The sequence below is a fragment of the Ictidomys tridecemlineatus genome, chromosome 7 (genome assembly GCF_052094955.1).
Source record: "Ictidomys tridecemlineatus isolate mIctTri1 chromosome 7, mIctTri1.hap1, whole genome shotgun sequence".
NCBI classification, from domain to species: Eukaryota; Metazoa; Chordata; class Mammalia; order Rodentia; family Sciuridae; genus Ictidomys; species Ictidomys tridecemlineatus.
Genome location: NC_135483.1, coordinates 21,756,113 through 21,781,088, shown reverse-complemented (window position 1 = coordinate 21,781,088; position 24,976 = coordinate 21,756,113). Strand labels below are relative to the sequence as shown.

At 38.2% G+C, this 24,976-nt stretch overlaps 1 long non-coding RNA gene across 1 annotated transcript in view; it reads left to right on the top strand.

Moving 5' to 3' along the window:
• The window catches only part of LOC120892921 (uncharacterized), a 31,678-nt gene that overhangs the window by 4,958 nt on the left and 1,744 nt on the right, over window positions 1-24,976 (top strand). Inside the window, exons 2-4 of the long non-coding RNA XR_013423839.1 lie at window positions 2,752-2,811; window positions 4,129-4,289; window positions 17,371-17,435. This is a non-coding gene — a long non-coding RNA (uncharacterized LOC120892921). The remainder of the gene's footprint in view (window positions 1-2,751; window positions 2,812-4,128; window positions 4,290-17,370; window positions 17,436-24,976) is intronic.

The following is a 24,976-nucleotide window of genomic DNA, read 5'->3' as shown; positions in this document are numbered from 1 at the left end:
CTTCCCTGGATAACCCATCTCTATTTCTGAATTTTGCTGAGATCATTGATGGGATGCATAAATCATATGCTGAAATGCTCCAGCTAAAGGTTGGCTAGCCGTAGCCTGGGTGTTCTTTTTAGAACATGCTGTCTCATGCTTTGCAATATGGAGAGGCTGAGAATGTTCCCCACCATCAAGTTCTGCTTCCTTTTTTTGTTTAAAAATTCCTTTTAAAATTCATCTGTTTTCTTTCCCAATTTACTAGGAGAAACAAGACCACACCTCCTACACCTAGCTTGGAAATCTCATTGAAATATTCAACTTCATTGCTTACAAGTTGTACTTTCCACCCAATAGCAGAACAAAATTTTGTCAGGTTTCCTGCAACTTCATAACAAAGTTCTTCTTTTCTCTAGTTTCCAACAACATGTTCTTCATGTCTGTCTGAGACCTCACCAGTAGCATTTCATGTTCATATTTCTAAAAATATTCTATTCACGACAATACATATGTTCTCTAATACAATAGAAGCTTTATTGTCCTCACTTCTTTCTGACTTCTCATTAGAGTCATCTTGGAAGTCCTGATTTCTACCATGTTTCATCAAAGATCTTGGATCTATCAGAGCCTAGTTTTCCACCTCAAACCTCTTCCACCCTCCTCCCATGACTCAATTCCAAAGTCATTTCCACATTTTTAGCTTTTTTTGTTTTGTTTTGCTTTGTTTTGGTGTAGCACCTCACTTCCTAGTACCCAAATCTCTTAATCAGTGAAGATTCTCGAGAGAAACAAAACGAATAGAACATACACACACATACACATACATACACACATACATATATGGATATGTATTTTTTTAAATTTATTTTAAGGATTTAGTTTATGTGATTGTGAAGTGTGGCAAATCTGGAATCTACAGGGCAGGCCAGTAAGTTGGAAATAGGCAGGAGTTCTATGTTGTAGTTTTGAGGCAGAATTTCATCTTGTCTGATAAATCAGCTTTTTGATCTTAAGGCCTTTCAAATGATTGGATAAGGCCTATCCAATGTTATTGAGGTAATTTTCTTCACTTAATAGATGTTAACACATGTACAAAACACATTCACAGCAACTCCTAGGTTACTGTTTGATTTAATAGCTGGGTGCTATAGTCTATTCAGGTTGACACATTAAATTGACCATTACAGCTGTTTGTCTCTACTTCTTTTCCACTTTCAACTTACTTCTCAAGAAACTGCAGAGTCAATTATACGTAATAGTCCATGTGTAACTTCACAACATTGCCAAGAATAGAAGAGAATTTTCATTCTCAATACTGAACATAATTTTTCAGATTGTTTTTTGGTTGTAGCTCTTTGTTGGACTGGTATTAGTAATAAGTTTTTTTTTTTAATCTCTTATTTTATCACTTAACTCATCTAACAAACATTTATATACTTCTAGAGAGTGACAATAGTCTTTAAAAATCAGTGCTTTCTGCAAAAAATAGAAATGTTCTGTAATCTGCCCTGCTGATTAGCCACATGTGCATATTAAACACTAGAAGTATGGCTAGAGAGACTGAGGAATTATATATTCATTTTCACTTAATTTTAATTAATTTAGATTTACATTTAAATACCCAAATGAGACTATATGGGTCAATGTAGCTCTGAATTATTGAATTTCTTTTACTAACATAGAAAAAAAAATTAATTCTGATTTAGTGAATGTTAGAGAGAGAGGAGATTTTATCAGCTGAGTTCTTTTGTAGATGAGAGTTAGAGATAAGCTGAGTTCTTAAAGGTCAGAGCCATGAGCAGAGTGCAGGATGCAGAACTTGGATTGGCTGACTCTCAATCCAGTCTTATTCTCTCAGCCTGTACTACATCCCCATCTAATTAGATCATTTGATTTTCCACTTGAAATCCCCAGCTCACTACAATTGACTGTAATTAACAAATGCCTCTAAAAATTGAACTCAACCATGCACGTGGTTTCAGAATGATTACATGTTGCCTGCGCCATGGCAGAAGGATCTGGCACTTTCTCCTTCAGAAGTCAGTTGACTTATGACACACCTGTCAGCCCCGTTTGGTGCCAACATTTCCAGTCATGCACAATCCCCCACAGGCAGGAAGAAGACCAATTTATCTGCATAGCACTTAGTCATCAGGATTGATGGAAAATGTCACCCAGACCACAAGAGGCAATTTTTACCGTAGCACCTTTCTTGATCAATCTCTAAGTGAGAGAAACAGCGAGAAGAGCATCCTATGAGTTTCTCACAGAGCCATTGATCTACTCTCTTATACTATGAATTTCTCTCTGTTCATTTCCACTGTGCAAAACAAACAGATTTCTATTGGCAATACACTTTTGCCAGGAAGCTGTCCTTGTCAAAAGGAGCTTAAGACTATTTTGCAGTTAGCAAACATAGGATGCCATATCGACTTTCATTTAATTTAATATCAACATATAAAATATAGACCATGAAGCCCTCAGAGGGAAGTTTGCCTTTGCTCTTTTTAGATAAAGCAAATTTAAGAAATAAGGGCAATCAGTTGCTGTATGAAATGGAGCTGTGTCTTGCAATGCACATTGAATTTGAGGAGCAGATGGAAAGTGTCTGAGATGAGAACGATGGAATAATATAATTTCAAACATGCTTCACCAACAACAGATTTTCTGTCACACTGATCAATTATTGAAGATGAAATTCTTATACCCGCTAGAAATGAAGATTGTTATTTAATGGAAGGGGATGATACTATCTATCTCTTGGTGCAGACGTTCAATCCACTCTCCGTGATTGACACAACGATCCAACTTCCATCGCTCCTATGAGAGGTGAGTCATCCACCCATTGCTATCAGAGAATCAAATTTAGATGGGATATTTGAGCCATCAGCACAACTCTCCCAAATCTGCTCAGCTGAAAAAATGCCAATAACTAACATTGAAAAATCTGTGGGATAAAGATAAGCCATTATAAAATCAACTCCAATTCAAAGACAGTAATTTGAGGTTGGGATAATTATTTTTACTTTGCTCTTATGGAAAACTTTCTTACGTTATAACAAGTGCAGCAAAATCAAATCAATCCAAACATCATCTCCGTCATTCTCATCATGTCTGCCATTCTCTCATAAATCAGCTTGCTCTGAGACATATAATTAGTGATGCATAAGGTCCCTAGTTTGGGGGGAAAGCACTTCTAGGGGAGTCTATTCTTCACTCTGTATCAGCTTGTTTTACATTTGTGGAATTTTGATGAATAAATAGTATTTTCCCCATAATCAGCCATAGGGTACCAGTGGGGGTAATTAAAACATTTAAAATAATCATCAGCTGTATGAATAAAATATCAGCCATCTCCTAACAACTTTTCATATTTTAAATTTTTATTAAAGCTAATAAGAGTTCTGCCTGTGCAAGAACTGCTGGATGAGAAATCTGTGGGAGAAGCCAATATGTATTTAAACAAGTAACTAAAGTCGCATGTTCCCAGCTGGCAGAATAAGCAGGATGGTGTTTAGTGATATCTAACAGTGACCATAGCAGGTCTAGTATACTATATTCGGACTCTCTCAGTTTAATTTGTACACAAACTCTTTCCAGAAATGACTCCAAAGAGTAAATTTCTAGTGCTGCTCTCCAGACACATCTCAAAGAAGATGACTTTAGCGTCCAACTTGAACTGACGAATGGAAAATGGTCTCTTTCTTATTGTCTCATGACATTCTCACAACCAGGTCAAAACAAGTCCCTTAGACTTCAAAACAAGTCACCCTTATCCCTCTTTCATAAAAGATGAAGCCAAACTATGTTGCCTGTCTTACCCACATAGCTTCCTAGTGACAGAGATAGGATTCCAAAAATTGCTGGGACCACTGGGGTCTGATGGATAAGCCTGGAGCTCTGGGCTTTTGTTCTGATGGTCCACTCTACAAGAAGGCCAGCCAATTCCCAGGAGACAGAACAGCATTTCTAAGAGTTGAGCAGCATGGAATCTACAGCATCCTCTTCTATTCTGCTAACATATCATTATCGAGGACCTCCTGTGTATGATCCTATGGGCTGCCGTTTTATTTGAGGATCTCACAAACCTAAATTTCTGTTTTCAGTGTTATTATATAATTGAAAATTTTGTTTTTACTTTTTCAGTTTTGCTCCTGGGCAGGCCCTGTCCACGAGGTGGCATCCTGTGGCTCTAGCCTTCATTACCCTTAAGAGAAGATGGCTCCACTCATGGCTCCTGCAAAAGTCCTGAGGTTGAGTTCTCCTGGACTGATGTGCATCATGTGGACACATTTGAACCAGTCTTGGTGATCAGAGGGATTGAACACACGGGCGGGCCAGGCCTCTGGCGTGTGCCTCACCTTAAAGGCAGGGTGGGTGGGAACAGTCCCAGGAAGAGTTCATTAGAATAGGGAAGGAATGATTTCTCCAAAAAGGAAGGTGTTATTATGATAAAGATGGAAGTAACATGGGCAGGCAATAGCCATCCTTAGAGGTAAGTGACAATGATTGGTATTTCATGAATGAGAAAACTGAGGCCCAGAGAGCTAAGTAACTCCAGAAGAAGGAAGTGATAATTGTGGGGACAAAGCCCTTAACTTATAGCTCCCGAGAACATTCTCCCAGACATCCATCACATCCCTGATCACAGGTGAGAAAGGAGCATTCCCGTCTCCTTTTAAACCTGTCCACTGCAAATAGGAGAAAGCAAAAGCATTATGCAACTAGATTTTGTAAACTCCCAGAGGTACTGAATATTTTGGCTAGAGAGTTGTTTGTTCACTGGTGTCTAATGAATGCACCTTACCTGACAATGCTGAAACACTATTTAAATACAGCATTTGCATTTTATGTGTGCTGAGGATGCACTGGCGCTAAGCTGAAGAATTGCTATCTTAAAAGACTTCCTGGGCTTTTTTCAGTTTTATCTCTCAAGGTAAAAACGCCTTAACAAATAGCCTTACTGCTGTTAAGGACAAATCCCAAGAATTCTAAGAAACTCTGTTTAGGGAATGATCTAAGAGAAATGATCACCCTGGAAGCAGGAAATGGCTTCTGAGAAGAGCCAGCTCAGCACTTGGAGTGATGAAGACACTTAGGATTACCTTTCTTCTCTGACTCTCCCAAGCCCTCTCTGTGTTGAAAAATGAAACTGAAATGCTAAGCAGAATTTCAGAATTGTTTTTTTTTAAAATCTCCATTACACCTTGTAAAATAGGTTTAACTGGTAAGATTATTAGAATTAAACCGTGTTGATTTGCACCCTCCCTAAGAAAATGACAGATGATAAGACTGCTATGGACATTTGGAGTGGGCTCCTGACAGAGATGTGGAGGCATGTGCAAATTCTTTTCACTCCTCTGAATTTTATGATTTGGCAACTTTGTTTCTTTTTACAATTTCCATCAAATAGGTGAAAATGGTAGTCTCACCTCCATGCATTCTGTCACTTTTAAAAATTCTGATTGACAGAGCTGAAGACTTCTTTCCAGTCCCGTGGGTATGAGTGCCAAAGAGATAAAATAAGCAGGGACAGTGACTTAAGGTTCCCATGTGTCATGGTGCCCTGGGTGGGGAATTCTGACCCAGAGAAGATCCTCTAAGGGGTGGCCACCAGACTTGCAGAGCAAGACTGTAAAAAATTGACTGGACGACAGGGCAGGTGTAGGGCATGTGTAGGGCACACAATGAAGCTTTGCTCTTAGGGGAAGAAGGTACACTGAGGTCCAGGGTGTCTGAGAGGATTGGGAAACTGGCAGAATATGGCGTCCATTCTTGGCAGAGCGGGAAGCAAGTAACTATGGGCACTGGTGTTGCATGTGTGTTTCTATATCCAAGTGCATTTCTGTATCTATCTCTCCGTCACTTTGCTTGATTATATGAGGAATAATCACAACCATAATGCTACTTCATACACCACCTCATTTAATCCTCACGGTAGCACTGGGGAATGATATAGGCAGATGCAGCAGGTCATTTTTCTCACTTTACAGATGAGGATGCTAAAGTTAGAAGATGTGAGGTGATTTGCCTGAAAACAGGCAAGCATTAATTGGAGGCAAGTCCTTGAAAATGTAGCCAGACCACACAGCACTGTGATTAATGGCTTAGACTCAGAAATCAAACCGGCATTTAATCCTGGTTCTTCCATAACTGTCATGTTATCCTGGGAAGCTACTTAATGCTGAGCCCCAGTTCAACTAAAAATGGAGTTGTGATAAAATGCACACTTCTAGTTGCTTATGATGATAAAATAGATAATGTATATAGTACAAATCCTGACAAAGTATTTTTTTTAGTTTTTTTGTTCTTTTTAGACATACATGACTGTAGAGTGTATTTTGTTATATTACACATACATAGAGTATAACTTATCCTAGTTAGAATCCCATTCTTGTATTTGTATATGATGTGGAATTTCACTGGTTATGTACTCATTTATAAACATAGGAAACTTATGTCCTATTCATTTTACTGTCTTTCATACTCTCATCCCTCTTCCCTTCCTTTCATTTCTCTTTGTCTAATCCAATGAACTTCTATCCACCCCTTATTGGATGTTAACTTCTACATATCAGAGAGAACATTTGGCTGTTGTTTTATTTGGGACTGGCTTATTCCACTTAACATGAGAGTCTCCTGTTCCATCCATTTATTGACAAATGCCATAATTTCATTCTTCTTTATGGCTAATATTCCATTGTACATATATACCACGTTTTCCTTATCCATTCATCTGTTGAAGGGCACCTAGGTTGGTTTCATAGCTTAGCTATTGTGAATTGAGCTGCTATAAACATTGAGGTGGCTGTGTCACTGTAGCATGCTGATTTTAAGTCTTTTGGGTATTTACCGAGAAGTGGGATAATTGGGTGAAATGGTGGTTCCATTCTTAGTTTTCTGAGGAATCTCCATACCACTTTCCAGAGTGGTTGTACTGATTTGCAGCCCCACCAGCAATGTGTGAGCCTACCTTTTCCCCCACGTCCTCGACAACACTTATTGTTACGTCTATTCTTGATAATTTCCATCGTGACTGGAGTGAGATGGAATCTCAGTGTAATTTTAATTTTCATTTCTCTGACTGCTAGAGATGTTGAACATTTTTTCATATATTTGTTAAACAAAGTGTTTATGCTAAACACTAGTAGCTAACATTATTGTTGTTAACCAGGCAGGTTACAAATAGAAGACCCACATTTAGGAAAGAGAGGGAACCAGTTGACAGAAATGGTGTTTCGGTTAGGATCTGAGTTTTGGAAACAAGAAGAAACCTTGATATCAGAATTCTGACAAAATGTAAGGTCAGATATTAGAAGCAGGTACCTCTTACTTGTCTGTTCATGGTCCCTTTCTTTTTGTAGTAATAGAAGCCCAAGTTTCCTTTGGGGAACTACTCTTCCAAACTGAATTCTTGGTTGCTATGTTTCAGTGGGGATCTGCTTTCCAGCGCAGGAGGAGGTGACCTACAGGCCTGGCTATTTAGAGCACCCTATTCCCTGCCTAATGTGATTAGCTGAGCTTCCAGCAAGTGGACTAAGCTAATCTAGAAGTGTTTGGGGACTTTTTAACAAATACTAGTCAAGGAGGCTCCGCCTTCCCATTGAGGCAGCTGAGCTACAACCACGTCAGTGTGGGGGACTGGAGGCCATCCTGCTGTCCCAAGAAGGCACCTTCCTGATGGTGAAGTTCATCTGGAAGAATGGGGACCCGAAGGAATGGGGGCCAGAGAGATGGAGGGAACCACGTAACCATTACATGGCTTGAGGCAGCTGAGTAGCAAACCAGCTTTGCTCCTGGTAGGAGTTTTTTTTTTTTTTTTTTTCTTCTTCCTCTTTATAACGAGAGAGTTTTATTCTCAAGTCTACAACATCTTTCTTGTTTCACAACTGGAAATGTCTAGATAACGAGGCCAAACTGTGTCTCTGGTGTGAGTCAAGTGGCCCCAGGAGGGTAAGACGAAGGCTGCAGAGATGAGAAAATAAGCAGCGGCCTCTGGTGTGTGTAAAGAAGGGAACGACTCCCCGTGCCTCTCTGCTTTTGCTATTATTTCCTCCCTCCCGAAGCTCACTTCCTGAAAGATTCAATGGCTGCTAGGAACAGGTCATGGTACCACCTCATGGGTTAGTTTATAAATGAGAGGAGACTTTATGTTTCCCAGAGACAGAGTCACAGTGCCAGGATGACTTACACTGGGGACCTCGTGGGATGGGATTCCTGGAAAATGAGTGGTTTTAATGTGGGTTACATTTTTCTATTTACCAACTGTTTAGATAATTTTAACTAAATTCTGTTGTACTCATTTCTTACTCTTAAGAAAGCCATGACTCAGTTCAGAATAATAAATATTTTGTTTAGATAAAACCCTTCATCCACTGCACAGTAGTGATGTGCAGACATAGGAGTTGATTTATATGAAAGAACCCTTGAGATTCAGCTGAGTGTCAAGGTCTTTACTGCGAGGAAGAAATCCCAGGCTCTAATTGCAGCAATGCTGGAGAAAACAGGAAAACTCAGACATCTTTTCCCAGAGCAAAAGCCAGAAAGTGGAGATTGGTTTACTTCACTGAGTTGGGTAAGAAACATTAGGGAGGCAAAGTCTCCAAAGCATAAAAAAGTATCTTGAAAACACTCATCATTTTACATATAGAGGCAAGAGTGTATTCTGATGGATGCAGTCACAAATAAAACATGTTATTATGGACTTAACAGATAGAACGGGGGGCCTCTGGGCTATGTCTCAAGGGCTCTCCGCTCCCCCGGTCCTTGGTTTTCATGAGTGTGAGCACAGGCCAATCTGTCTTTGTTTCATTGACTGCTGATTAGGTCATTAATTTGCTACTTGTTCACTGCAAATTTTACTATTTTATCAGCACTAGAGATACAAAGAGTGGGTCAAGCATGGTTGGTCTTTCATTAAGTCAACACATACTTTTTGAGCACCTACTATGTGCCAAGCTGTGGGATATAAAGATGGATTAGTTATGGTCAGTGCCCCCTATGGTCTTTTAAAAAATTGCTCTTTTATTGGCACCTAGTAATTCTACAGAATGGTGGGTTTCAGTGTAGCATACACTTAAAAACATAAACTGATGGGTTTCACTTCCAATACCTCCCCTCCTCTCGCCTCTTGGTCGCCTGCTTCCACCCTAATGATCTCCATTGTATTTTCATGACATCACTTTCCTCTTATTTTCTGCCTCTAGCCTCCGTATAGGAAAAAAAAAAAGATGCAATATTTTTCTTTCTGAGTGTGACTTATTTTGCTTAAAATTATGGTCTCTAGTTCCATCTATTTTTCTGCAAATGACAACATTTCATTCTTCTTTATGGCTGAATAAACTCTGTGTGGTATAAACACCACATTTTCCTTATCTATTCATCTCTTTATGGATTACTAGGCTAATTACATAACTTGGCTATTGTGAATTGCGCTGCTGTAGACATGGGTGTGAATGTCTCTCTAAAGAATGTTGATTTTAATCCTTTTAGATAATAAATACCAAGGAGTGGGAGAGCTGGGTCATATGGTGGTTCTATTTTGAGGTTTTTGAGGAGCCACCATAACTGACTTCCATAGGGACTGCACCAATTTACATTCCCACTAATGGTGTATAAGGGTTCATTTTCTTGCTATTCAAATTATGCAGTCACAAATAAAACATGTTATTATGTTATGCAAGGTGTTTGCTCCTGTAACAGGACCAGAAGCAAGGGGCATTTCCCACACACGGAATTGAAGACCCCACCCCAGCTGAATCAGAATTTCTATATAACAGGGATCTCCAGGCAATTTTTAGGCACATAAAAGTCCAAGAAGCCCAGCTCTAGGAAGCCTGATGTCATAGTGTGGTTTAGTAGAAAAGAAGGAAGTAATGTCCTAAAAGCCTGGCTGCTACAGGTGGCCAACTTTTATTCTGTTGCTTGGATGGAACTGAGGCAACTTACTTATCTACGTTGTGACTCGAGGTACTATCTTCAAAATACAGATCATAACATCTAACACTCCCTTTTCATGTGCTTTTGTGAAGCTCAGATGAGAAAATACCTGTAAAAGCATTCCAAGAGCAAGGTGTTTGCTCCTGTAACAGGTTTGGAGAAGTCTCTGTGCATCAGGCCTGGCTGCAGTGCCCAGGAATAGGGACTTGATTCTAACTGAAAAAATTTCCTGCATGTGTTTCTCTGTCACAGCATTCTTATCTCTACCATTCAGAGATGAAAATAACAGGCTTGTGAAGTACCAGCCTGCAATGAGACTCTTATGCTTTCTAGCTGTAGTATTCAGAAATTGTTGTAATCAGCACTTTATGTATTCATCTAATTTCAGTAAAACTCACAGAGGGCTTGACCACAGGGAAAACCTACTGGGTATAGCAGGCTTGGTTTCTGCCCTCCAGTAGAGCTTAATTTAGGATGGGATGGCACAGACAAAGTGATTATTCATGGTATAGTAATGTAGGTGCTCTGAGCTTGGTGCAGACAAAAGGCAAAAATATGGATAGATTTATAAAACAGAAAACCTGTATGTAAAACGAGAACATGACAGATTACTTAGAGACTACATTTTTTTTTTTTAAATCACTGCCCCTTTAGCAAACTTGCAGGGTAGGTGCAGGAGAAAACTCTCAGTAGGTCACTGGGAAAGTGACGACTGAACTCCAGATAGGAACAGATACCTCCTCTTAGCCAGGAAGGCAGAGAATTCAGACACATAGCAAGACTTAGGATCAGGAGTTCTTTTTCTCTCCCATGGTTTATAAGGTTTCTCCAGGAATATGCTAATTAGCTTATTTTAAAGCTCATTAAAATTTTTCCTACACCTAGGAAAAACTGTGAGATGTAGTTAGATTTGGGTTTGGGTGAGAAAAGCAGTGCCAATGTCCATCTGACAAGACTCATAGCTCAACCCAACATTGCTGTCTCATGCCCACCCTGCCCATCTTGCCCCTCTGAGTTGCTGTTCAGATTCTGCAACCCAGAGTTCAAACCTCAAGTGGGTATGCTCAGTGGGAAGCAATAATTTGGTGATGTCAGAGAGAGCAGAAATCAATCTGGAGGAATTAAGTTTTATTACTGAACACTTAAGCAGTGGGGTAGTCACCAGATTGAATTCCCCCATCAAAGGTTAAGTTGACCCTTGTCAGCTTTAAATCCCTAGCCCTCCCATTACACAGTGTTTTATTTAAAAAGTGAATTAATTGGCTTCTTAATGAGCTGGAGGCTTGCAATTTCCTCCTCATGCGGCAGATTCTCAGATATGTGAGACCTAGACACAGGTGGGGATGTGACAGAAAGCTGTCCTGTTGAGTACTGTGCTTTTTCAACCATAGAATATTTCACAGCTGTGCAAAAATGACCCTACTGGTCCCCAGGATGGTGGCCACAGAGGCCAGGGGGCAGCTCAGAAGTGAAAATGAGGAGATCTGAATTACATTTCAGGCTCTACAGGATAATTACCTTCTTTGTTTTTCTACAAGGAAAACCAACAAGTGGAGCTGCTCCAGTTAACATGTGATTAGGCAAAGTTGTAACTCGCTAAAGACGACCTTTTCTTCCCATCAGCCTCTGTTCCAATTCCCTTTGTTCCTTCTTGAGGTCCCAGCTCTGCCCCACATGACCTCTACCCTGGCTTGTCCTTGTGACATCCCCAAGTCCTTCACCAGGTTTGCATCTTATGCAATAGCAATAAGTATCCTCATTCCAATCACCCTTTCATAATTGGAGTGTTATGTCCCTCTAGAAGTAGTCTAGAGTAGGCAACCATGCTCTGTACTAGAATACAGACAAAAATGTTCCTTTCTTTGCCAGAGATTCGTTTTTTGGTGAGAGACACAGATGCCAAATGAATAAATGAATGAAACGGGTTTATTTACAGATGGTAATGGTTCAAGCAATTTGGGATTGAAGGTGGGGTAAAAGTTTGGAGCCAAAGTCTCTAGATACGTTGGGTAAATGCTTTTTGAGGCCACAGCATGGGAGCTGGGGCCTAATCAGTGGGACATGGCCAGCAGCAATGCAGAGATTTGACATTCGGGCAAATGAGTCCAAACAGGGGAGTCTTAGGTGCTAAGCCCTTGGTGGTCCCAGACTTTTAATACAGGAGGCGTTGGAGGGTAAACTGATAGAAAGGGGGTTTCAGAATTCGTCTGGTGACTGCATTTGCAGAGCAAGGACCATTGTTTTGTTTCTATTATGTGCTGATCATGGGCTTGTATTTTGAGCAGCTTGAGGAAAGTTTGTAGAGATTTTTAAGGAGGGGATTAAGAAATTGTTAACCAACTTTCCATATATTTCTTCTTGTAGAATTTGGTAAGAATTGGATGAAAATAAGGGCTACTGTTGTTGGAATTTGTTGTGCGAGGGGAGAGGTTCGGGATGCTCTGGGACCTGAAGAGTCCAGAAGCACTTACGTATACATGATGGCAAGAGTTTGCATTTTGTTCTGAGTAATGGGATGGAACTCAAGGGCTTTCATCAGAAGTGACATACTGATGAGTTCATCTTTTACTCAGATAAGGCACCTGGTTTATAGGTATCATCAGATTACAATTAAACTGGACTAGAATACTAATGTCCCATTTCCAACACTGATATCACAGACAACTGAAGTTCTGTATAATTACTTACAATTGCTGCAACTGCAAAAGGCATATGGGTAACTCCTGCCCACCAGGGCAATGGCTTAGATACAATGCAAAATAGAATAAAGGTCATTCCATGTGTCCTAACCGTAAATGCACCCTTTTCTAATTCTGTTCCCCCAAACCATACAGAGAATGCATGAGTTGCATAGTAGTAGGTGTTACTTTTAAGTCTGCCTTGATTTTTATTTAAAAGTTAGAAGTAGAATGTTTAATTACATTTTCTCCCAGTTGCCTCACAGGTAGGTAACCTCCAGGTCATTCTCTTTCTTCTTACCAACATTAAAATTCTCTTCTCAGTAACCATTGCAGTGAAACTGGAAATGTTCTGATGGTTTAATTTACATTCAAGTGTTCATTAGAGACAATGGCTTGCTGTTTATTTTCCAAGGAGCATTTGAACAGGAGCAGTGGTTTCAGCAGGAGGAACTCTTGGGACATGAGCAAGTTCAAGCAAAGGTCAGGACTGTGGGAAACCCAGGTTCAGTTGCCTTCCTAGGAACCTGAAGCCTCCATGTAGATCTTCATCTTCACAGTATTGTTTGCAGTCTTGATGTCTTAGGACACTGCTTTCTCTTCCTACCAGCATATGGCATCCATCTTCTTGCAAAGGAATGCCATGACATCCTAGAAAGGTTTCAGATGCAAAAAGCAAGGGCAAATCTTTTGTAGTTACCCCCATTTCTGTAATTCTAGAAAGGACCTATCTACCAAAGACTTTTTCACTCATATGAAGCCAAAGGGCTCCTCTACGTAACCCAGACACAACAACAACAATAAGAGCAGGTGTGTGTAGTGCTTTCTGACTCTGTTTCCATCACGTTATTCATATTAACTCATCTAATCTTTGAATCAAGCCTGTGTAGCAGGTACTATTACCATCTCCACCAATTTCATAAACCATAAAAAGAAAAATATAAAGGGAGTCATTTATGGTAAACTGACATACTTGTAAATATGTGGATAATTTGGAAGATCTGAATATGCAGAATCACCCCCAAAATAGCCTTAGCCGGATCCCATAGCATACAATGTATTAATCATTCAGCTCATTTTGCAAAATGTGCCAAAGGCTTCTACTGTTGGGGAGGAGGATGCCTTATCAGAAAAATTTATTCTTGTTTGAAAATGGAATAAAACTACAAAGAAGTTTTGACTTTTAATTACTGAACAGTGAAATAGAATTTCAGATGGGTCTTCCATATGCAATTTATTTTATCATGTTTTATGTTGCTTTATATATAGATGTCAGGAACCATGTCTCTAAATGAATTTGGTAGAACTTAAGGGAAGACTCACAGTCCTGGCCCCAAAGATGAAGGTCTGTCTTCATCTCAGCTGAAAACCAGTAGCATCTCAAGGACCAGTGTGATGAAAATTTCACTGAAACCTGAAATGATCAGAGATAGAAAGGCTTCTCAGACTCAGTATTTGTCCTCTGTGGTAAAATTACGAGTTAATGCTAATGGTGGGGTTTGTCTCTTCTTTCCCTTCTTGTGATATTAGCCTTTTGCTTATGAACATGACCAAGAATTCATTTGCTAGAAGCCACCAAAATTATATAATTGTTTTTAATCCCAACTTCGTAAAAACTTTAAATGGTTGCAAATTTAATTCAGAAACATTTTAGGTGATTTTTCCAGTTCAGATGCTAAACCCTTTCCTTTCTCTCTCTCTCTCTCTCTCTCTCTCTCTCTCTCTCTCTCTCTCTCTCTCTCTCCAAAAGTGGCGGGGGGGGGGGGAGAAAAACCTTACAAAACAACAGTTGTTCACAGATAAAATAAAAGCTACTGCCCATCTGTCATCATTGGTCTTTTAAAACCACAAATTGTCTTTTTAATTTCTCTTTAACTTTTGACATACAACTCAAAACAACTTTTCACAAGCAGGTTATATGTTTTTTTTTCTTTAATACTGTCTACAAACTCTAGAAGGAGATTGGATTAAATTGGAAGCACAGATGATGGATACTCTTAAAATAATTGCTGCCTTAGTAGTTCAACATGTGAGCTTTGCCATTTTATTTTACACTTTTAAGTGAACTAATCTAAATTAAAATCTTTGAAGATCAATAGCTCATTTTTTCTACACCACAGAGCATTCTTAATGCATTACCAGGGCAGATAAGTCATATTTTCAGAAACTGAAAGTCTATAGCAGCCTGATGTACATGTAGTGGAATATTTCACAGCAGTATATTTTTTTTGCACACATACATTGAAAAATACCAGCTATGCTAGGTGTAAATGTCTCATAACATAACTAATTCTTTCTCTCAGCACTCTTGAAAGATATCATTTTCTTTCAATGTGTAAAACTAATTCATCTACCTGGACTTTTATTATCTGAAGGACAATTTGAGTCATTTATCTTTTCATTGCTGTCAAGTGATGTTAAAATTTTGGTGACTTATAGAAAGAAAATAGCATAAACATTTCAGTGAATCTTGAGACTCAGGTAAAGTGTGGCATTGGAATTAAGGCAAATGTCCATGAACCTATGGGACAGACATAAAATCCATGGGGGTTTAGATTTGGTGGAAGTTAATCATAGGCAGTCCTCTTATTTGGCTTCCATGGCAAAGAATATAGAAGTTATAATTTCAAAAGAACAACTCCAAGTTTTGATTACCTATATCAGAAAGATATGGGGTCTAGGAAACTTTGCAGGTTGGTCCTACTTAAAGGCTAACAGAATCTTGAATATGATTTTGATAAACTATGAGAATAGCAGTTGAGAGTATTTCCTAAAGATAATCTGAAAGTTCCCCTGTATTCACAAAGCAACTCATAGCTTGAATTGTTGTTTCATACACCCATGTTTCATCCACTTGTAAGATATATGAGATCTGCTTGGGGCTGGAATTCTGTAGGGAATCTGCTTCTTTCCATCTTCATAATTTACACTGAATTTGGAAAGGAGAAAGAAAAGGAGAATCCTGGATGGTGCAGGGTTCTGGCTGCTTATGTATCCCTTCCATTGCCACATCCATTTTAGTCAAAGAGGAAACTGAGGGGAGAAGAAAAATACATTCTCTTAAAAATTATTCTGTCACCTTACTGTGACCGCCCATTATGGCCATTCTTCCTTTGCAATATCCAACTCTCCCAATCCTATGTCACACCATCTGGTCATAAGCATGGTAATTAAGTCCCAGTTTTATTCTGTGTGACTTCTACCATATAATCTTCCATATTGAAAATGCTTGAGTTTTGGGACATGGAAGAAGCTATAGTCTTGAAAAGGTACAGTATTAGGTTAAGATAAAATGTAGGTGTTTTAAATAAATGAATCCAGTAAAGTGCAGGACATAAAATCAATATGCAAAATCAGTTGCATTTTTATACACTAAAAATGACTATATGAGAAGGAAATTAGAAAAATATCTCATTTATAATAGCATTAAAAAATACAATGGGAATAAACTTAATGAAGAATGTAAAGGACATACTAAAAACAACAAAGCATTGAAAAAAGTAAATAAGACATAAATAAATGGGAAGACAACCTGTGGTCATGAATTGGCTGACTTAATATTGTTCAAATGTCCATATTACCTGAAGCAATCCCTCTGGAAATTCTACTGGTATTTTTTAATATATATAGAAAATTTAAAAAATCCTAAAATTCATATGGAACACAAAGGACCCAAATAACTAAAACAATCTTGAGGGAAAGAAAAACAAGAAGATGGAGGCATCAGAATTCCTGATTTCAAAACATGTTTTATAGCCAAAGTAATAAAAACAGTATGTACTGGCAAAAAGCAGACATCTATAATAATGAAACAGAAGAGAAATCCCAGAAATGAAGCCATGCACATACAGTAACCTATATTTGAAAGGATACAAAGAATACATCATGGGAAAAGGATACACTCTTCAATAAATAGAGTTGGGAAAAATTGATGAGCACATACAGAATAATGAAATTGGACCTTTATCTTATACACAAAATCCAACTCAAAATATATTCAAGGCCTAAATATAAGAATTGAAGCTGTAGATTACTAGAAGAAAATACAAGGGAAACTCTTCGTAATATTGATCTTGGCATTGATTTCTTGAATATGACACCAAAGGCATAGGCAACAAAACAAAAATTGAACAAACTAAACCACACAAATTGAAAATCCTCTGAATAATAAAGGACAATAGTCAACAGAATGAAAAGCGCACCTATGGTACTCCCTACTATCATCACATTGTTGATTGGGTTTGCAGATACGAACTTTGGGAAGAAACAGTCAAACTTGTAACACCTATTATATCCTACAATATAGATAAGTCTTAAGAACATCATGTTAAGTGAAATAACCTGGTCTCAAAATGACAACTACTGCATCATTCCACTTATATGATTTATCTAAAATAGATCCATAGAAGCAGAAAGTAGAGTAAGTTGCTAGGAGCTATGATTGGGGGGAAATGGTGCTATGGTTTGATTGGATGTTGTTTGTTCCTCAAAGGTTCTTCTATTGGAAACCAGGTCTCCTGGCTGGTGATGTTGAGAGGTGTTGGGAGCTTCAAGAGGTGGGGCCTAGTGGGGCTTGTTATTGTATCATTAGGAGTGTTGTCCTTGGAAGAGATTAAGGGAGTTTCTTATGGGGCTGTGAGTTTATTCCTGTGAGAGGTTGCTATGAAAGAGCAAAGTCCTGGACTTTGGCTTTGTGTCTCATCACATGATCCCTTTTCCACATGTGCCTCCACCATGATGTCACCCACCATGATGTCACCCACCATGATAGAAGCAGCTAGGGGGCCCCTCACCAGAGCTGGCAACATCCTGTTTGGACTATCAATCTCTAAAACAGTGAGTTAAATAGAATTTTTCTCTTCATAATTTATCTAGCCTCAGGTTTTTGTTATAGCAAATAGAAAACAGAGTAATACAAATTTCCATTTAAACTTAAACTTCCATTTAAGTAAAATGAATAAGTTCTAGAAGTCTGGTGTCCAATATTGTGCTTATACTTATCAATACTATCCACTTAAAAAACTTAAGGAGGTAGATATCATGTTATGTGTTCTTGCCAAAATGAAACAAAAAGATGAAATGTAAGGTGTTCTTAAAGTATCATCTATGATGTGTAGAATTTTACTGAAATCAAAACCAGGATATTAGAGTGATAATTTACAATTGACACTGTTTTACTGGATATTTACAGTCAAGCTAATTACTTATTAGTAACTAGAGCTTAGAAGCAATGATAACGGTGGATTTTGCATGGCCTATAGAAACTTACTGTAATTAGTTTACAGTAGGAATTTATATTAAGAGATCTACTTGCAGCTGTAATGGTTAGGCCTGACATCCTTAGTGATGTTAACATGTCTTGACAGCTTGTGGAGTGTTAAGCAATATTCTAGGCATGGTTCATATGTTGCATGTAATAATTACAACAATCCAGTACATTAGATATTATTACAATTGTCTACCTTTTGTACATCAGGAAATTAAACAAGACACTTTCCAAAGTTACCTACTCATAAATAGCAGAGTTCAGATTCAAGCCCAGGCCATCTTTCCCCAAGGTTTGTACTCTTAACCACAAGCATATGTCTCATTATTTAAACTCTACAGTTTCCAACAGCTGAACTCACCATCTAATGTGGCCTCAGACGATCCCATAGTTGAAGCAGACAATTTTAAACATGTTCACACTCTCATTTGGTTTTACCTGGGAATGGGCTCTACACCATACAGAAGATCTCCCTCATTGAGATCTGTTTCTTTTCTTGCAAGTAAGGATCTTATGGCCTCTTTTGTTTCCTTGTTGATCACCATGTGCTTTCTTTATTCTACAGAGTATGTCAGTCTCTGCTTTGCTTTCTGTTTTTGCTCCTCGTTTTAGAAATCCTTGAGTCAGTTGCTCCCCAAGTCACGGTAGAGCTTGTTGTGGTCTGTGACACTGAACTGGACATTCCCTGTACCATTAGACTATATACCCCAGTGGAAGGAATCCTGTTAGACTTATCAACCATTGCTGCTTCAGCACCAAGCATGTTGCTCAGCACAGAGTAGCATTCAGCCAATGTGCACTGAGTGAATTAATCCAAAGTTTCTCCACCCTAAGGAGGGCAGACCTCAGGCCAGTCTTCATTTCCCTCACCTACACTATTTGCTCTTTGCCACTGGGAAATTAAACAGCCTCTTCTGGGTCCAAGTTTTAATATATAACAACAGACAGGCTGTGCCAACATTTAAACTTTCTCATTTACTCAGATGACACAGACTAAAGGTGTATTCCCTGACCAGAAGAGTTCATGTTTTAAAAATGTGACCTCGCTGATTTGATGCAATGCATAAAGAGACTTCAGAATAAGACTGATGGATGACATTTGCATAAACAGGCTATCAATATTAAAATAACATGATGGAAACTTTAAATGTAACATTAATTAGAAACCTGAACTAATTTCATTATTAGCCATTTATACCCTTGGAACATGATCACATTTCTTGAAGTACTGAAATGAAAGTTTATTTGGCATTCTTTTGTGTGCAGCATAATGTGACGATTTCAAAACATAAAGCAATATTTTATTTTAAAATTTGTACTTTGTTTTTAAAACACATTTCACATTGCCATTTTTATAGCTTTATTCAGGTATAATTTACATACAACAAAAGTTCCCTTGTTTTAAGGGTACAATCCAATGATTTTTAGTAAATTCACAGAATTGTGCAGTATCACCACATTATAATTTTAGAACATAAGGCTTCACATACAAGGTTCTTACTTACCTTAATTTCTCAATTCATTAATGGGCCACAGAAAGGACCCTGAGATATTAGGTATCACTGATGAGGAAATTGAACAAAGAACTTTCATTTGGTATTGGCTGGTACAACTAGCTGTGAAACCTCCAATCTCACACCTGTTGGGTGCACATCTTCATTATATTCTTGACAAGCAAGTGCCTGGTTAATTTCAACTTGATAGAAAATGTTCAAGGTAGAGGCAAAGCCATGGAAGGATAGGGATGGGTGTAAGACCAACTGGTTCTCATGAGCACATTTCCCCACAATGGTGTCTTTGCAGGCACTGAGACTCACAGAGAACGTTGTCAGAGGATAGACCTGATTTGAATACTCACTTCCCTTACAGTAAGGTCTGGTCTAAGAGGGAATTGCCACAAGATGAGCAGAGAAAAGGATTATGCTAATCTTTTACCATAAAAATATCATATTAGTTAGGAGAGGCTAGTTTATGATGCAAAAAACAAACAAGCCACAGATCTCAGATGCTTACATCAATAAAGATTTGCTCTCTCTCATGTTAGGTCAGTGGAGAGACTGATGATTCATTGATATCATTCAGGTACCCAGGCTGATGCTGACTCAGTTTCTACTTATAGCAAGGGGGTCTCAAATTGATATTTAAATACCTCAACCAGAAAGTAATTTATGTGACTTTCATTTCTAAAACCACTGGGCAGAATTAGCACCATGATCATATCCAATTTCCAATCTCAAGGAGGCAGAAAATTTTTCCTGTGTTCATAAAGAAAAGAAAAAAAAAAGAATTGACAATCAGTAAATAATTGTAAAGATTTCCATATATGTAGCACTATTTAATGAAACGAGAAAAATAATAAATCGGGATAACAACATTCTAATGTCAGAATTGTTTTTAGTGAGAGAATTCTTCATTTGAGAAACTACCTTGATAGACATCTCAATGAGAGTTTTGAGAACTAACACACAGGGCCACAGAAGATTATCAAGAAATTATTCCAAGGATCTAAGTTTAAAATTTTGTTATGGCTTTTAGAGGGAGAAAAGAGAAGAAAATAAAAAGAATGAAGGAGTAGAAGTTGGCAAGATGGCAAGACTAAGATAAGCTGAGTGTGAACCTTAAATGTATTAATAAAAATGACTGAAATGCTTTTCCAAAATAGTGATGTCACATGGTTGCAATCTTACCCCTCATTGGTTTTTGCTCCCAGCCTTTGGTAAGTCAGCTTCATTCACCAACACACTGTGTGCATAGACTTCTGTTGTGAAGATATGAAGAAGAGTTTCTTTCTGGCACAATCTAATGCTAAATGAAGGTAACTTACATAGAATTGGACCCTGGAAGCAGGCAAATTCCTTCCTCTTCTGCCCCTTTTTATTCTCCATGAAAATTGCAAAGATATAGGAAAAGCAAGATTTCCACAGGCTCTGGAATTTAAGGTTAAAACCTGGTGTCTTGAGGAGCTAGGAGATCATTAAATGGTTTAATAAGACTACATCCAGGATTTTTATGAATTTTTTTTCTTTTCTTTTTAACTTCCCTGTGCTTTTTAAATTTTTTTACCATTCTTTCTATATTCATATGAATAGACAGCAGCCCAAATTTGCATGACTCTAATGTTGTCAGTGGAGGAGGAATCAGGCAATGATGCCACCAATTTCTATTTCTACTTTTGGAACCTCAGACAACGTGTGAATTTTGGGAATATTCTTTCAGTTTAAGGAAAAAAATCTATGAAATGCTTTGAATGGAAGTGTGCATGGGAAATATGCTATCATTGGGAGTGGCACTGGGGAGAATAAAGCTCTTTATCAGCAACTGTTCTTGAGGCTTAGAAAATCAATGTGGCCAGGCTGCTGGGAAATGAAAGCCCTCCCACTCCAGATTTTGCCAGGTGATTGTGCACTTTTTACTAATTTCAACTGCAATTATAAGGACGATAAAATGGAAAAATAAATATTTGTGCAATGACTGAGAAAAGACAATTAGTTTTGCACCAATGAGGAAAACTGCAGAACTTCTCGTGTCCTATAATATTGGCTTTCTCCACACGTATATTAAAATGTATGCTTACTGCACAAATGTACTTAGAAATTAAAGCAGCACAGTGTAAAGTAACAGAAATGAGACCACAAAACATCAGTATTTCAAGAAGAAAATAAATAAATAAGATCTGGTGTGTAATAATTTCTCTAGTAAATATCAGAGTTGTTGTTTTTGTTTTCCCAAAATTCATCCACTTCAACTATCTTCTCTCCTGAGCTGTCTCTTTCCTGCCTCAAGGTGAGCATGACTTTTGAGTAGGCAGTGCAATTTCAGGCTTAATATCCCTGACACTTCCAAATATTATTACTTTTTCAGAGACATGAAAGTCCTGTCTGGGTAGCCTTTTTCCCATGTTACTGGTCTTGACAACTGGAGCTGAAAGTACCTTTGATGATGATGATGATGATGATGATTACTTTGATATAACAGACCACTTGATGTATTAATTTTAATAGCTTTTATTTATTGATAAATGACTATGAGTTTTATATGTGATATTTACTTTGTCTAAATTATAGCATTTAATTTTTATAACAGAGAAATTAGGGTCAGAGAAAAATCTACTTATCCCCATTTTGCCGATAAAAAAAAAAAAAACAGGTTCAGAAAAATGACAATTCAGCTGGTGATGCTAAGTCAACCTGACTTCTTGGAAGTCTTTACTCTCAATCACCATGTAATACATTCTTAGCAGTATATTCCCTCCATCCATCATCAATCCATTCATTGATTCCTAAATATATATATATAAATACTATTCCCCCACGGTGTGCTAGATACTCTACAGGTACCAAGAACAGGTGATAACTAGTATGAAAAGAGCCCAAACTCTTGCCCATCAAGAGCTTAATTTTATATAGGGTAGATGAGAGACAAACAAGCAGACAAACAGAACCAGAGAAGACCTCAGAAAGAGCAATGAGGGCTCTGAAAAGAAGCAAAGTACAGAATGAGACAGAAATAGGGAGGTGGCCGAGATCCCGCTGCCCTTCACAGGGAGATCTGAGAAGGGTTCTGTGAGGAAGTGCTGTCTGGCAGGATGAGAAGACACCATCCAAGTGCACAGAAAGGCAACTGGTCCAGGCAGAGAAGGCATTCAGGGTCTAACAGGACCATTTATACATAACTAAAGCTCACTCTTTGGAGTGCTAATTTTAAAAACAAGGCAACCAATAGAAATCATCTACAATTAATGATACATTATATATATATATATCCTTTAGAAGCAAGGCCACTGGGGATGGGGCTGTAGCTTGGTGGTAGGGCACTTATCTAGCATGTACAAGGCATTGAACATGGGTTCAATCCCCAGCACCACAAATAAATAAATAAATAAATAAGAGGCTACCAGACATGTCCTTGGGTTTTTGTTAAATACACTGAGGTCACTGTTATATCCACACGTGCCATTTTAGCTCGGTAACTCTGAAGTCTAATTACTACATGCAACATATTTGTTTTTGAAACTTAAGAAAGCAAATCTCATGCAAAAGTTCTTTCTGGGAAAGTGATGGGCAACCCATACATCTAAGGAGTCTTTTCACATTTTTTAATGTCTTAGTTAAGTTTCTCTTTTGGTAGCCTTCCCATTTCCTCTCATCTGCTGAATAATAAGTTGCTGAGTGTTTGTAAACACCATGCTGAAGAGTAATAACTGAAACTCTGTATGCAAAAGAATCTGCAATGCAGAGCGACAGGATAATTTTGCCCTTAGGGTGTTGGAAGAGATATTATTTTTTTGTGCACTGTCATTACTCCCACAATTAAACTAATCCAGAAAGATTCACCTTCTTGTGACATTTCTCAGCAAGACAGGAAAATATTTGCATGCAAGTGACAAAGTAAATGATTCATTTAAAACATCTAACTGTTCAGAACAATAAGTTTCACTGTCTGTAATTCGGGGTCTAGAGAATGAGTTTTTATTTTAAACCACGAGAAACTACAAGATCATATGTGATGTGTAATATTGTTTTTGACTGACAGAGTCAGACCCAATAATCCAAGAAGAATCCTTTTCCTAATTTTCATTGTTGACACTGAGGGTGACTGGGAGAACAATATTCACTTTTGTTCTTCCTTATTTTTTGTCCAGGCTTTGCTAATAAATATTACAGAATTTAAGGATAAACTATTGGCAGTGCTGGTTTGCGGGTTTGTTATTGCTATGGCCTATCACCCACTACCAAGAGTATTGGTCTTCAAGGGCAGTTCTTTCTTGCATTATAAATTCTCAGAGAGCAGAAGTTACAGCTGTCTAAATTGCAAAAGCTCAGCATGGACTTGGAGCTTCATCATGAGACGTGGGGGTTGGGAGGAAGAGGAGGATGGAGCTGAGGTGGTAGTCATTGGGAGAGCACTGAGCTCAGTTGTCTCCCAAGGCTCCTTGCTCTCACCCTTTGCTTTTGTCCAGTGAAAAGCAACTTCTGTGCACTTCAGTCTTTTCCTTTGCTAGTAAACAAGATAGGAGGTGGGAAGTAGGGTTGTCCTTGCTAATTCACGGGGTGTTATGGAATAGCAGCCACAAGCATCAAACCTCCTTGTCCCAGGGGGTAGAGGACAGACCTGGAAGTCTCTCAGAAACAGCCACAGGAAAGAACATAACTTCATTATTGATGTTCCCTCAGCAGTCACAAGATAGTGGCCTTACCAAAAATCTGGCAAATTTGGTTTAAAAACATCTGTGTGTGTGTGTGTCCATAAATATACAAAGAATTTTGTAAAGATATTCAGAACAGTCTTTAAAAATTGACTTATTCCTGGATCCCAGGAAGAATCTTAAGAGGAGGACTTAATGTTCCTTGTCTACTTTCTTGAATTTTGAATATACTTTACCAAGCCTGCATTTTACTTGAAAAAATGTTCTTTAGCTAATATTTTTTTACTGACAGCATATTTTATTTATTTTATCAATAAATGGCTTATCAATCTTTAATGCAATAAAATATGTGGAAAGTGTTTTGCTTAGTCAGAAGGAGAAAGGAGATATTTTCTTGACGAGAGTCTTATTAGGATTTGACTTAGTAGCTAATGACCACGAGGACTAGAGTGGGATGTTCTGAAGCTTTTATTCTGCCCAGTCAGTCATGCAAGGGATGTATTTGGGCAGACAGTGAATCCATTATATCCAAACTTTAGGACTAAACAGCTTACCACTTTAAATAGAGGCCTGGTCTTTACCAAAAAGTTGAAGAAATGATGATTTACTAAAATGTGGATTAAAACAACTGTTCCTCATTTGTTGACAGCAACATCTTTAATAGTAAAGAATCACTGGGCTTGGTGGTGCATGCCTGTAATCCCAGTGGCTTGGGAGGCTAAGGCAGGAGGATTGCAAGTTCAAAACCAGCCTCAGAAAAATCAAGGCACTAAGCAACTCAGTGAGATCCTGTCTCTAAATAAAATACAAAATAGGGCTGGGGATATGACTTAGTGGTTGAGTGCTCCTGAGTCCAATCCCCAGTACCTCCCTTTCCCAAAATAGTGAAGATTCTAAGAATTGATGAAATTTTAGTATTCATTGAGATATTAAATTAACCATAGAATTGATTTCTATGTATGTTTC